We start from the raw sequence: 14162 nt of genomic DNA, 5'->3' as shown, positions 1-14162 counted from the left end.
CCAGTGGAGCAGGCAAAAATACAACTTTAGTCCAAGACAGTAAAGTTTATGGTGAGGTAGTAATGCTTTGCAATATAATACAATACAGTCATGTTTAGTCATGAAACTATACAAATTGATGAAATGGTAATTTGAAAAATTTAGACTAACTCAAGGTCCTCTTACTAGCTAATTGCACAGATTGCACCCGCGTCTGTTGGTATTCATTAGCATATGGAGTTACTGTAGTTGTCTCAAGTGGGCATTCTGGGCCAAAGAGTAATGATGAGTATTCCCATTTGAACAGGATAGACAGGCACGTTCTTATTCCAAAGATTTGTCAGTGTCAGTGATTTTAACTTAAGATACCGGCAGTGTGACACATGGATAAGCGTCATCAGTTTATAATACAGCCGGATAGAATGTGAGTAGAATCTGAATATAATATAAGTAGCAGGAGGGGTATGTCCAACAAACCTCACACTTTCACCTGGGAGCCCAGTATTTCCTTCCTGTATGTAAAGCCAAGCCATGTTTTTCTCCTGAACCTACCCATCCATACCTTTGTTGTGTAATCCTTATCATGTGCACTTAATATCCCAGCCTTGGTTCTTGTTTTTGTTGCATAAGACACATAAATGTACCTTCCTGATGATTTGCAGAAACACACAATGCCAGTATTTATTCTGGAGATTTGGTGGGTATACATTAGTTACCTGAGGCTGCTATTCATTTCTGATTACCAGAGACATCTGAGAATAAACAGTGTTTTTGTTTCTGAACATTGGCTGGCTGGTTTAACAGACACTCCAGCATGTAAAGTGGCTCTACATTTAGTGTGAATTCATTGTGAGTGTCGGCTCTCTGTGTTTGAGAATAAAGCATGTGTCACATCTTCAGTTTCCATGGCAATTGCTCGGTTAGAAACGGGTAGACACCAAAAAATTCTCTTCAGCCAAACCCACCAATCACATACGTCCGCTTCTTCTTTGTCCATTTTCTCTTTTTCTCTTTTGCTCTTAGTGTCCTTCTCTATTTCATCCTTTCGCCCTGTTTATTCTTCATTCATCTCTCTCTCTTTGTCCTTAATCTCACTTGCTTTTTCTTTATCTCTCTGTAGCTAGCAGGCGAGAGCTACTGTGTTGACTTGTGCTTCTAACACATGGGCTTCCCTCCTTACCCGCCTACGCAGTGTACTCAGGGAGATTCCAAGCACATGCACACACTCGCAGATACACACTCGCTCACTCACTCACAAACACACGGTGTGCACACACACACAAACTGGCAGACTGCAGAGCCCCCAAGGTCTGGTCTTAGTGAATTATTCAGTCTGCGTTGGTGGGTCTGTGTGAACATGTACGTGCGTCGAAGATCTTAGATGTGTGTTGGTGTGCGTGTCTCATGAATCTGTGAGAGTGTGTGTCTGTGGGAATATGAAATGGTGTTTTCCTCCTGAGCAGCAGCAGCTCGTCTTTAATCAGCCTCTCCATCAGCTCCCTCCTCTACGGCTTCAAAAGCTCATTAGAAGGAAATTACAGGGCGAAGCAAGATATGGTCAATGATGTCACTAAAAGCAAAACTGTCGGGGGGTGGGGGTGGGGGGGGGGGTTAGATCACCTAAAACTCAATAACTTGACATGGTGGTGTGTGGGACATGCATTTATTAAATTGTAATCCATAGTTTTCAATCATGACACGAGGTTGTGTTGCAAAGCAAATATCACTGATTATGATCAAAAACAATATGTTGTATTTAATCCAATCCAAGAGAGCATTCAACAAGGCAAATGTGCTGATTTTAATGTTTCTCAACAATGGATGTTGTAATATATTGATTAGATACTATGCAAAGCAGATTTGGGGGGCTAGTGCTCAGATAATTAAATAAACTAGCTGCAAGACTATTGAAATCCTGCCCTCTGTAGTGCGTCTTTTTTCTTTTTTTTTTTTTTTGTCTCATCCTAATTTCGTTACCTTAGAATGATGAGGTTCTATTTGACATTTTCCCAGAATTGAGTTATTCATACATTCTTATTCTGTGACAGTTTATTAACATAATGTGAGGTGTTTTTAAGTTATATGCATTTTCTGACTTTTTATTTAGAAAACACCAACATAATTTTAGCTATCTGGAATGCAAAACTTTAGAGCTCAATATCTAAAAAATGCTCCGAACATAGATGGACCCTCATAATTCTAAAGTGGCCATTTGTTGTTACAAGAGCAGTATGATGCACATCTGAATATCCAACTATATTCTGCTTCTATATGGATGTAGATCTGAGGAAAAGGCACAGGTGACTCCAGTTTCAATGCGGGAAGTCAGTTTAGACATTTTGGAGTGCTTCAATACCCAGTAGAGTTCATAGAAATTAAGATGGGTGTAACACACAGAAGCTTTCAACAAGAGAAGGCTGTTCTCATACACTGTTTGTACATTTTCCTACGAGAAGTAATGCACTAAAATTCCAACACATTCTCATCCCAATTCATCAAATGTTGCTGCTTGGTTGAAGGACTTTCATGTCTTCATATGACGCACTAGGTATCCTCCTGCCTGCCTGTGACATTTTGGGACCCCATAGCAATTTATGTCTGTTATATGCATTGTGTCATAGTTTCTGCTCATTAGGCTTAGAAACACAGTCTTTTTTTTGATAATTTTGCTGAAACACATTAGATTTTTGTTTATTTCCATGTGTAGATAAACACGTGTTTAGGTTTAGAAAAAAAACATCATGGTTTGGCTCAACATTCATACAGAAACCGAAAATTGGCTTCCAGGGTGAAAGTCCAGGGATTGTTGGACCCATTGACCCCCCCTCCCACCTGCCCTACAAGGACTTTCAAGCTCCTTATGTTATGTCCTTCTATTATGTTATTATTGATGTTGTTTCAGGCAGATGCAGGCCTGTGGAGTTAAAAAAGGCAAAGCCTGGCGTATCATTCCACCTTTTATTTCTGTGTCTGACGCCGAAATCACTGACCAAGTGGTGGTATTTGATGAGTTGGGAATGAGAATGGGCTGGAAATTTGTACAGTAAGTAAGGCTGTGATCACTTGATCAATGCAGTGACAATAGTAAAGAAAGAAGCAGTTTTGTATCACGGCACACATCTTTCCCCAGGAGATTGGTGCTCTGAATTATGTGAACTTTCAGTGAACTTTGAGTCATTGTAAGGTATGTTGTCACCATGTTTCTTTTCCTAAACTCAACCACAGTAACTTTACTTGCCTAAACATTTCTAATTTTAGGTTATGTACATTATGTATGTAACTTACAGTATGTACATAACTGAAGTACATAATGTTATTTTTGTAGTGCTATGCTAATTAGTCAGATATTTTAAGAATCATTGTATGACCCATTGTATGAGGATGCGTTGACAAGAAGGGCCAAAGCTGTTTCTATTTTCCGAGCAGGCTGAGTTTCTTTAACATTTGCCGAAGAATGCTGAGGATGTTTTAAAAGTCTGTGGTGGCCAGTGTTATTGTGTTTGCTGTTGTGTGCTGGAGCAGCAGGTCGAGGGAAGCTGACGTCAACAGACTCAACAAACTGATCCTCAAGGCCACTAAAATGTGGTGGCGGTTGAGCTCTAGACTCTCTGGTGGCAGTGTCAGCGAAGAGGATGCTGCCTGTGTTTTGTGGTATCTTGAACAAAGTCTCCCAGCCACTTCATGATGTGCTGGTCGATCACGGGGGTACTTTCAGTGCAAGACTCATTGCTCTGAGATGCACTGCAGAGCACCACAGGAAGTCATTCCTGCCTGTGGCCATCCAACTTTTCAACTCCTCCCTTAGTGTCAGACGGCCTGAGTCAATAAACTTATTTCACCTGTCAGCAGCAGCTATAACCCATCATTTATTTTTTATTTATATTTCCAACTGTGCAGTACTGTACTGTTTCAACTTCAAAACTGCACAATATGCAATACAGACTTGCCCTCGGCATTATTTGTATAAATAATAACTCAGCAGTGCAAAATCCTGTGCAATATTCCAGCTTTACATTACTGTTTCTTATTAAAGTCTTACCTGGTTTACTCTTGCAGTTATATTTAGGACACTTGTAGTACAATGAATGCACGAATCTGTACATATTTCTTTTTTTTTTTACACAACATATCTCTTATTTGTTATATAATCACATTTATGTAATGTGACATATTTTAGCATAATGCACTTTTTTCTTGCATACTTGTTTTTTAATTTCTTATAATTTCTCTGTGGTTATATAGAGTATAGTAGCAACTTTAACGTGTCCCAATATCCCTGCAGGGATCAATAAAGTTCTCTTATTTTTGATTTCTAAAATTGAATGACCAGTGTCAATATTCAGTGTCGATACAAGAGGTAGTGCACCCTTTATGTAGTGAGGAGAAGGTGAGGGTGTGGAGGCTGGGGGTGGTGGATTGGGAGACTTTCATATGTGACACTGGATTTGACATTTGATAAATTTTTGGTAGATTTTTAAACATTTACACATTATGTGTTTTCAAGCCCAGTAACTACACACAAAAAAAGTTAGCATTGTATGTTTCTGCAAACCTTAAATACATTACAATTATACATTTCAAATGTATCAAATCTCTAAATATGTATTCTCTATCCTGATTGTGGTCTGAACCTCACCTGTGTATATTTAATCTGACATTCATTTTTGCTTTGTTACAATGATTATGGCTCCCTACCTGAAACACATCCGTGTCTACTTTTGCACATAGTAAATAAGTTGACTTTTACGAGTGTAGGTGTTCTATTTGTTTTTTGTTCCCTAAACATAACTGCATTAACCACAGCACTGCTGAAATATAAAGAAAGGTGAAGTTTTAACATATCCACTACATAATTATGTATAATTGTATTTTATCCATGGTTTGCAGAAACATACAATGCCAACATTTATTCTGGTGATTGGGTTTTGTTCTCCATATTCACGCCACCCCTCCTTGTAACAGTTGTGAGTTAGATAACAGCCCACCTGCAGGTTGCTGATGGAGGTCAACACAAGTTAAAGAAAGCTAAATATCTCGGCCCATGTGCTGACATTGTAAAGCACCACAGAGAGAAGCGTGCTCCAAACATAATGGTATTTCCATTTACTTGCTGTGAATAGCTGCCCACCATTACCCTTGTTTAATTTGAACACATTGCCTGCTGCTTCCAAATATTGCCATCTCTTGCACTTTTCCCTCAGAATGCCCGCGGCGTAATAATACAGCAGCTGACCTCCTCTCTGGCAGAATAATGCCAGCCTTCCTTCATGTCCAGCTGTGGCCTGAAAACTGAGCAGCACAAACACTGAGACAGCTGGTTTTTACACTCTGCTGTCTCTCCTGCTGCTCTTCTCATCTGTCTATCCGCACCTGTCTGTCTCCAAACACACATTTGTGTCCCTGTTTCATTCTCCTAACGTTCCCTCCTCTGTGGTTTTCTTGTGGTTGAATCATTCAGCATGTACTTTATGTCTTCATCAAGATTGCATTATATCTCCTGTTTATGTGTGTGCATTTGTCTGAAGAATGGCCACATTTATCCACACATGACTCATCTTTTGAGCTATCATGCATTCTAAAGGACCCAGGCTCTTTTAAAGACCTAAACAACTTGGGAAAACCCATCTGCTTGGTCCTGTTGGCCATTATCAATGACTGAAATCCACAGCTCCAAGGCTGGGAAATGAACACACACACACACACACACACACACACACACACACACACACACACACACACACACACACACACACACACACACACACACACACACACACACACACACACACACACACACACACACACACACACACACATCTCTGCCTTTGTATTACCTAGTGCTCATTGCAGCCAGACAAACCCATCAAGCTTTATGAGGCTCTGCGGGCTGCTGCTGCTGCCGCTAATTCATGGAGGCAGACTATCAAGCGCATCCACACTACCGATCTCCACTGTTTCCATGAATATCTGAACAGGCCCTTCCACTACTTTATGTCTCCCTGGAGAACAGCCTGTTGAAGCCCGGACAGGCAGCCTCTATAGATGATATGTGTGTTTTATGAAGGAAGCAGGGACAAAATGTGATACTTGTGTGCTTAACACAGGAAGAAATGACAGCAGACATAGACTGCATTGATCAATATTCACATTGGAAAAATGGGCATGGTCAGTTTTGATTTTTGTAGCTTGACTTTGATTGATGGGTGTTTTCGGGGAATAAAGGGAGAAATAGACATTTTGATTCTGCTGACAGTAATTCAGGTTCTATGAAGTCCTTTGAGAGCATAACTGTAGTTACAAGTAGACCAGTCAGCTTGATCAATGTCAAGTGTGCATGCCATGGAAGGTTAGTTTGTACTGTAGATTGCTTTATTGGAGGCAGAGCGGAGACACCGGCAGAGTCACATTATTTGAGGCGCTGGTGGATTTAAAGGAAAACTATGGTTTACTACAACCTTAATTTCATTTTGTAGCTTTGGCCATCAGATTTTACCAGTCATGATAGCATTGATCCCATCAGAGTAATTGCTAAAATCTCAGAAAAGTGGCACAGAGGCTGGAAGTGGTTCTAAAGGACCGAGAAACACTTGGATAATAATGTGGTTTACCCATTTTAGCTACTACTTTATTTCAAGTAATGCAGGAGAGGCAAACCAGGCAAACCAGGCAAATGTGGGCCCCTCAAAGACTTTTTGGAAAAGGGGTCCCCGATGGTCACTCATATTGGCCAATTTTGCAATCACATCTATAACCACTCTTAAATCGCCCATCAAGTCATTACTCAGTGTACTGCCACTAAGCCCTCCCAATGTCCAATTTATGGGCTTCTTCACCTTTGACCCCCCTGGCCCCCCAGAGTCTAGGATCAGCACTAAAGTCAAGTAAAGTCAGTTTTATTTATACAGCCCAATTTCACAGATCAGAATTTGCCTCAAGGGGCTTTACAATGTGTGCAGCATAGGCCATCCTCTGTCCTTTAAACGCTTCTTTTAAAAATCCCTCAAAAATCCTTTAATGGGGGGAAACCTCAAGAGGAGGAACTGAGGAGGGATTCCTTAATGTAAACATTACAATATAAACAATCCAAATGAAAAAAAGCAGCTTCTAGGTGTCACCAAACAACTAGATCCTGCGTCACACGACCTCCTCGCTGCCATGTAATCTAGAAAGTGGATGGCTGCACAAACAGCTGAGCTGAAGCTCATCATCATTCACACAGAGACCAGAATGAATGAAACAAACAAAGGGAGAGAGAGTAAGGAGGAGAGGCTGAATCTTCTTGAGGATAGAGATCTGGATCCTACATGAGGAATGATGCAGACAGGAGAGAGAAAGAGAGCGGTCCCAGGAGAGCCAGTGGTCCAGCACTGAGAAGCATGAAGGAGTTTAACTATCACCTAGAAGAATAGACCAAATTATAACTGAGGGGGAAAAAATCTCAAGACAAACAAGATGATATATACTTAGACATAACTTTTATTCTATATTTGGACCCCCATTAGCTGCCACTAAGGTAGCAGCTACTCCTCCTGGGGTCCACACATGGCAAACGAACAATATATGGCTGTGTTTGTATTCAGCCTCCATATGCCTGTTTATTCATAATTTAATGATGTATACATCCTGATACAGGCCTCTGTGTGAATATAGGCCAGTCTGTAAGTACTGCTCCTCACCAGCATGCTGGGTTAGTGCATTTAGTCTGCTCTCCTTGACTTGCTGTCTTGATTAGAGGCCTTTTATCTATCAGCCATTGAGGTGCATGCTGTGTCTCTGTATTTTTAACACAGGGCCACGCTGTGTCATTTCTTGCTGCGCTCTCTCTTGTTCGTTCCGTCCTCTCTCCCCTCCAAGTTTGTGTTTGATGCATTGTCATCTGTTCTTTTAAAAATCTCATCCGTGCACATGATGCTGAGAAAGTAAACACAACACCCACAGCCAGTCAGCCACACACACACACACACACACACACACACACACACACACACACACACACACACACACACACACACACACACACACACACACACACACACACACACACACAAAAGCACAAACAAAAGTGCACTCAATCAATACAGTAATAACCTGCATATCCAAGTTATGGCTCAACAATTGATACAGGAACAAATCTGTCCAGGGTCCATAAATCATTTAGCTGCAGCCTTCAAACTCATTCCAACATCATAATAAGTACACCGGCCGAGCAATTCCTCCGAAAACAATGTGGTGCACAAAGAGTTTGAGTCTGACACAGGGGTTTTATATTGTTTGCTAAAACGTGATTTTAGAAAGAAACAAGGTGTGCAGAAATGTCTGAGGATGGCTGACTAGCAAATTCACAGTGGTTATAAATCGACGTATAAATCACGGGTTCAAAGGGGGAATTGCTATACATCACCTCTGTGAACTGCTGAGACATAATTTACAGGGAATAATGACTGTCTACCCTCTTCCTTGTTAGGGGATAATTTCTGTTCAGGGGCCGTTTCATAATCAAGTCTAATGAAGAACACTTAGCAAGAAAAATTGCCTCCGTGTGCAGACTTTGTTTTAATTTTCATCCCTTATAAAGGGCACTGAATGATGCATTACCTTCTCCCCAAATCCTCCCACTGCATAGAGGAATACCTGTGAATATTCCTCAGACATACAGTGTTTTTGTAGTTTTAAACTGAAGGAAGATACATCTCATTTAATCTAGGTTCACAGGAGCATTCAAGACAGAAATAGAAACAGAAATATTTCACAAATTTGTGATCTGACTTTCAGTAAGATTCAATCAGTGCTAAGCGAAGGAGGCGGAGGCAGTGTGCATACGTCTCACTTCCTTCCTCATCGAAGATAGGTCAGACTAAATTCCCAAGAAGATATTTTTCATGAAAGAAGTAATCAGGTTTAATTAACTGACACAGGCAGAGGAGTGAGACTGGTGAGTTCGTCTCAAACTGGTGGAGAATCGAAAACCAGTGATTTCTCTCGGGAGATAGTTAAGCTTATGCTCCCAAATTCAGTCCGATCAATTGAGCTGAAGCAGCTACAGTTGATATTTTCACAACAACGATGCATCAAATGACAGTGTTCAAGGTTTAAGTTCAAGGTTCATTTATTGTCATTTTATGGTAGGATATGGAGGGTGAGTCTCACAGCCTGAGGGGAGAAGCAGTTGTTTGTCAGACAGCAGCAGGGTGAACTGGCTGTTGCTGGGGGGCGGGTATTGTCTTTTAATAACCTTAGGGCCCTGTGCAGGCCCCTCTTCTCACTAGGTGCATTTCCATTACAGGTTTGCACAAAACTTAAGAGATATTTTCAAAATGTCAATAAAACGCAATTGCGAGATGACTGCAGAGAATGAGAGAAGAAGAGAAGAAAGAAAGTTTTAACATTAGCAGGTTTATGTCTGTTGCAGCCACGGCACTAACTGTTGTTATTTCCAATCGAAGGCGGCATAGGTGTGTTATGCTAGCAACGGTGGAAAGGCAAGCCTCTTATACATGGGAGTGGCCACATATGAGGGATTTCTGGGAGGTGGTAGTCCAAGATTTAATAGAGGTATTTTGGATTCAGCTAGTTCCCAGTTCCTACCAACAAGCGGGTAAACAGTAAGGTTTGCAAGTGGAATATTTACTTATGTATTTTATGTTGTAGAACAAAACGAGAACGTCTCTTACGCTTGTGTTAACCACTGACCTCTTTTTAGGCATCTAACCAAAAACCCATTAAAAAAACATATTGACTCTGAGATGAGGGAACCGGAGGTGCTGAAATGTTAACTATTTCCCGGGTTTTAGGACTCATTACTGGGGTTCTTCAAACAACAGTTTCTGAGCTTTTTTCCACAAGGATGGAGATGCGAGATGACCATGTCAGGTTCTCTGAGATGCCTATTCCCAAGACCCTTAAACCTGCTGAAGGAAACAGGATTGCGTTTCTTCATCTCCTTTTTCTAAAATCAACTATCTCCTCTTTGGTTGAGCAGTAAGTTGTTCTCTCTGCACCACTCCGCAAGATTGTTTACCCCCCAAATGAATTCCTATCATTGTTTGTAATCTGGCTGATGATGGTGGTGTTGTCTGCAAACTTGAAAGGGATTGCTCAAAGTGATGAATCTATGGAGAATTCCCACCTCAATCTGCAACTCCCCTTGGCTTTCTGCTCTCAGCTCATTGTTGAGTTTTCCGGCTCCCAGCGTGTCTGTTTTGGTTCACTCTCAGTGCTCTCATAGCGTTGTTTTCAGCCACATCAGGCAGCTGCTGTCAGTGAAAAATCCACTGTACACAATACCTGCACAGCACCAAACAGAACATACACACAATAAAAGACAACCTGGTGAACATGGTGCATAATCTGACAAAAAGAGATACATTATGTCCCTGGGGAGTTAATGGAGACCAAGAACAGAGTTAAAAGGGAGAATGGGACACAAAAACAAAGACCCCGAAGAAATGTTGCTTTGTGGATATATATATAGATAAGCAACTGTTTGCTAACAAGATAACCATATAAACTTGAAACGTTATCACATCAGTGTTTGTGTTCAAAACTTGCTTCCGCTGCCCCCAAGTGTTAGATTTAAGGCATATAGTCAAGACAGTTGAACTTGAAACTTAACATAGAGGAAAAACAAAATTGTGAATTGAAAAAAAATAGAACAGAAAATAAAAAAATACAGAAGCAATTTAAATATATAAAATGACTATATATATATATATATATATATATATATATATATATATATATATATATATATATATATAACTGTACCTTTAAGTGTTGAAAGTGCAGTATGGCTGTGACCAAAATTACTCTCAATTTACTTTATGGTGCACTATGTTTGCCCTCCACCATCTTTTTTAAAATTATAATTAAGTCTGAATTCTGAGTGTGTAACTTGATGCACTTGACACTTCATTGTGTCCACAAGGTGAAATCTTTTGACAAAGACTTGAGGAAAACTGACTGTGTTTTTACCACAGTCTTCACCTCATTTACTTGATGCAGGCTAATTGCTGAGAGATGTGGTCAGATACTTCTCTGGCTTTCAATCCCTGGACAGATCATTTCTGCTCCATCCCCACACTGCTCTATCCTTTTCCCCAAATATCCCCTCATTCATTATTTTTCTTTCTGTTTCACTTATTTCCCATCCTATCCATCCCTTCCTCATTTATCTTCTGTTTTTCTGTCATCCTTCCATCCCAAAGTCTTTCCATCCAACCATCCCATTTCCATCTGTGTAGTCATCCTCATCCAGCTCTCCCGCTGTCTCTTGCCTCACCCACCATTTTTCTGTCACCAGCCTCTCCTCCTTCCCTCTAACCATTCATATGACTATTTATGAGTGCAGTATTTCTCACAGTGGGGCCATGTACTAAGTGAAAGTAACAGGAAAGATTGGGGCTCTTCAGAAGCTTTAAGCTCTTCGGTGGAAGCCATCTATCAGCCTGACAGACTATCACCTTGATGCAGCACAAACACAATCGCACGTCCACAGAGGCCTTATGCACATGCACACGTTTTTGTATGTATGTGTTCCTGCAAGACACACAAGAGAGTCAACTCGCACTAACTGGAGACTTGTGGTTTGATCACAAGTCATGAGTGCTGGGTGAGGGAGTGTTTGCAAGTATGTGTGTTGGTGTGAGTGTGTTCAGGCACGGAAACAGCTCTCACAGTGCATTAACATCATCCATTGACATTGAACAGAGGCCATAGAGCCAAATGGCTCTTTCTACAGTAAGTGGTTTAGAGGAAGACACACATCAGAGCTTTGCGGGAGACGGAGCCACCAGCAGCTGCGGTTTACAGATTTGACCACAGCTATAAGCAGTGGTGTCATGTAACAAAGTAATAATACTTTGTTGCTTAAGTATTTTTTGTGGCGAATTGATACTTTACTTGAGTTTTTATATTTCTGTCAACTTTTACTTTTACTCCACTACATTGCCCAAATAAAATGTATACTTTTATTCCACTGTGGTGGCTGTGGCTTAGAGGTAGAGTGGGTCGTCCTCTTATCAGATGGTCAGCAGTTTGATCCCCTGCTCCTCCAGGCAACATGTCAAAGTATCCTTGGGGAAAATACTGAACTCCTGATGTTGCATCATCGGAGTGTGAGTGCGGGTGAATGGTTACTGAGTAGCAGGTGGCACCATGTACGGTAGCCTCTGCCACAGGTTTGTGAATGGGTGAATGTGACATGTAGTGTGAAAGTGCTTTGAGTGGTCAAAAAGATTAGAAAAGCGCTATACAAGTGCAGTCCATCTACCATTTACATTTCCCCAAAGCAGTTACTTACTTCAAAATAGGGAGGGACGGGATGAAGGAAGGAAGGAGGAAATGGACAAATGGAGGAATGGGAGGGAAGGAAAAGCTGGATTTCGATCTTTAAATCCTTTAATTTGTAAACAAGACCTTGTTTTCTTCAAGTGTTTTCTTCACTCCATTTTAAGAACAGCATTTACTTGTACCTTTAATTTTAATTCTTAAGAAAAAAGATAAATTACTTTTTATACTGAAGCACAGTCAATATTAGATACTTCAAGACTTTTTCTCGGGTTATATTCTCATAGGTAACTTTAACTTCTACCAGTCATTTTCTGATTTTAAAAACAAAAACAAAACTGTACTTTTATTAAAATAGTGCTTTCAGGTACTTCATTCACTGCTGACTATAAATGTAGGAATGCAAACCTATGGACAGAGTTACACTTTTAACCCTTAACACCTGGATTGGCATCATTTTTTTGTGCTGCATTCAGACACCTTATACAAGCATGAGCAACTTGGAAATAATGTCCCACAAATTGCAAAAAAAATGGTTAAAGTTGACAGAAAACAAATGACCTGGGAATTAGCTGGGGGAATTATTAGATAATGTAAAAAAAATTGGAAAAAATTGGAGAAAAATAAATAAAACAATATATAGCACATTCTAAGTGGTAATTTCAGGTTATTTTTCTTGCAACCTTTAACTTTAATTTGTTGCAGATTTTTGGGACATTTCTTGGGTGAAAGCAGGCCAATCTGCTCCGCTGTGTTAAATGGTTAATTTGCCATGAAGGTGAATTTCAGAAGGAAGAACATATACATTTCTAGACATAATATGATTAATATATCTAAACAAGGCCATCAGCAGTAAAGTCACTTCATAAAAGTACAATAAATACACTTGCAAATTTTAAGGTTTTAAGTTTTAATTGATTCCATACCTTATACTGTTTTTAGTCGGTATATACAGTCTATGTTTCATATATATTCTTATGTGGATTTTTAATGTAAGTTCAACTTTATTTTGAAAGTGACACTCTTATTTTGAGGATGACGTGGCAGCTGGAGGCTAATAGCTTGAGGAGGGCACGTACTCCAGTGTAAACATTTCTTCCGAACGAGAAAAATACTGTTTTATATATTGTTTAGCAGGTGGCCAAAAGGACACAAGGTTTGTAAAAGTTTCATTTCATTTTGTATGTGATATTAAATTTATTTACAGGCCCTTTACATAGGTTTACCTAGTTCGAAAATTTGCATTTGTAGCTTACAATAGCAAGACTGCTATATTAGCTAAGTGCGCAGGTGATTTTCATGGTAGTTAATTAGTAACATTCATGAATGTTCACGTTGTTCGCCAATTAGCATTTCACCAAAACATAAAATATTTCGACTTTTTTTTTTGCATAATTATTATTTTATCTCAAAATATACAACTCAACTTTCATAATGTTGAGTCCTCATGGAGTTTCGATATTGTCTTTATTATCTATAAACAATGAAACAAGACTTTATACACATTTCTCACAGTGGACATTTTGACATGTCCTAGTAGGAAAAACACAGGTGTTACTAATAACTTAAATTAATGACGGTTATGCCATGCTGTTAGAGGACCCTGGAACTGGTAAGTCTAATTGGAATGCAGACATTATTAATATTATTGATTACATCTAAGGTTTCTTGCTCTACTTTCAATTTCAGGACGATTTACTTAAATCAGATTTGTTCTCATCACATTATTCTCTGTATTTTCTTATTTATTTTAATCGCCCAAAATGCAGTTTTTGGTTAAAGCTACATGTAATTCACACAGACTACCAACATTTCTTGGCTTCTGTGTTGATTTTACTTTAAAATAGTCAGTGTTCTACTCTGCATTCGTCAAATAGGCCTTAATTTATTGTGTGTGA

The 14162-nt window shown here is 39.7% G+C and overlaps 1 protein-coding gene across 3 annotated transcripts in view; it reads left to right on the top strand.

The window, feature by feature from the left end:
- Positions 1 to 14162, top strand: part of kcnh2b (potassium voltage-gated channel, subfamily H (eag-related), member 2b) — a 336501-nt gene that overhangs the window by 23230 nt on the left and 299109 nt on the right. The window contains exon 1 of one of the 3 annotated variants that reach the window (XM_088072347.1): positions 13288 to 13420. The exons of the other annotated variants lie outside the window; for them this stretch is intronic. The gene's annotated coding sequence lies outside the window, so the exon portion shown is untranslated. Of the gene's footprint in view, positions 1 to 13287; positions 13421 to 14162 lie in introns of those variants that run through there. 3 annotated transcript variants of the gene reach the window in all.

The sequence above is a fragment of the Plectropomus leopardus genome, chromosome 21 (assembly GCF_026936395.1).
Source record: "Plectropomus leopardus strain MGB_pleo_1.0 chromosome 21, ASM2693639v1, whole genome shotgun sequence".
Classification (NCBI taxonomy): Eukaryota; Metazoa; Chordata; class Actinopteri; order Perciformes; family Serranidae; genus Plectropomus; species Plectropomus leopardus.
The sequence above is the reverse complement of the archived record's forward strand: the minus strand, read 5'-3'. Positions and strand labels throughout refer to the sequence as shown.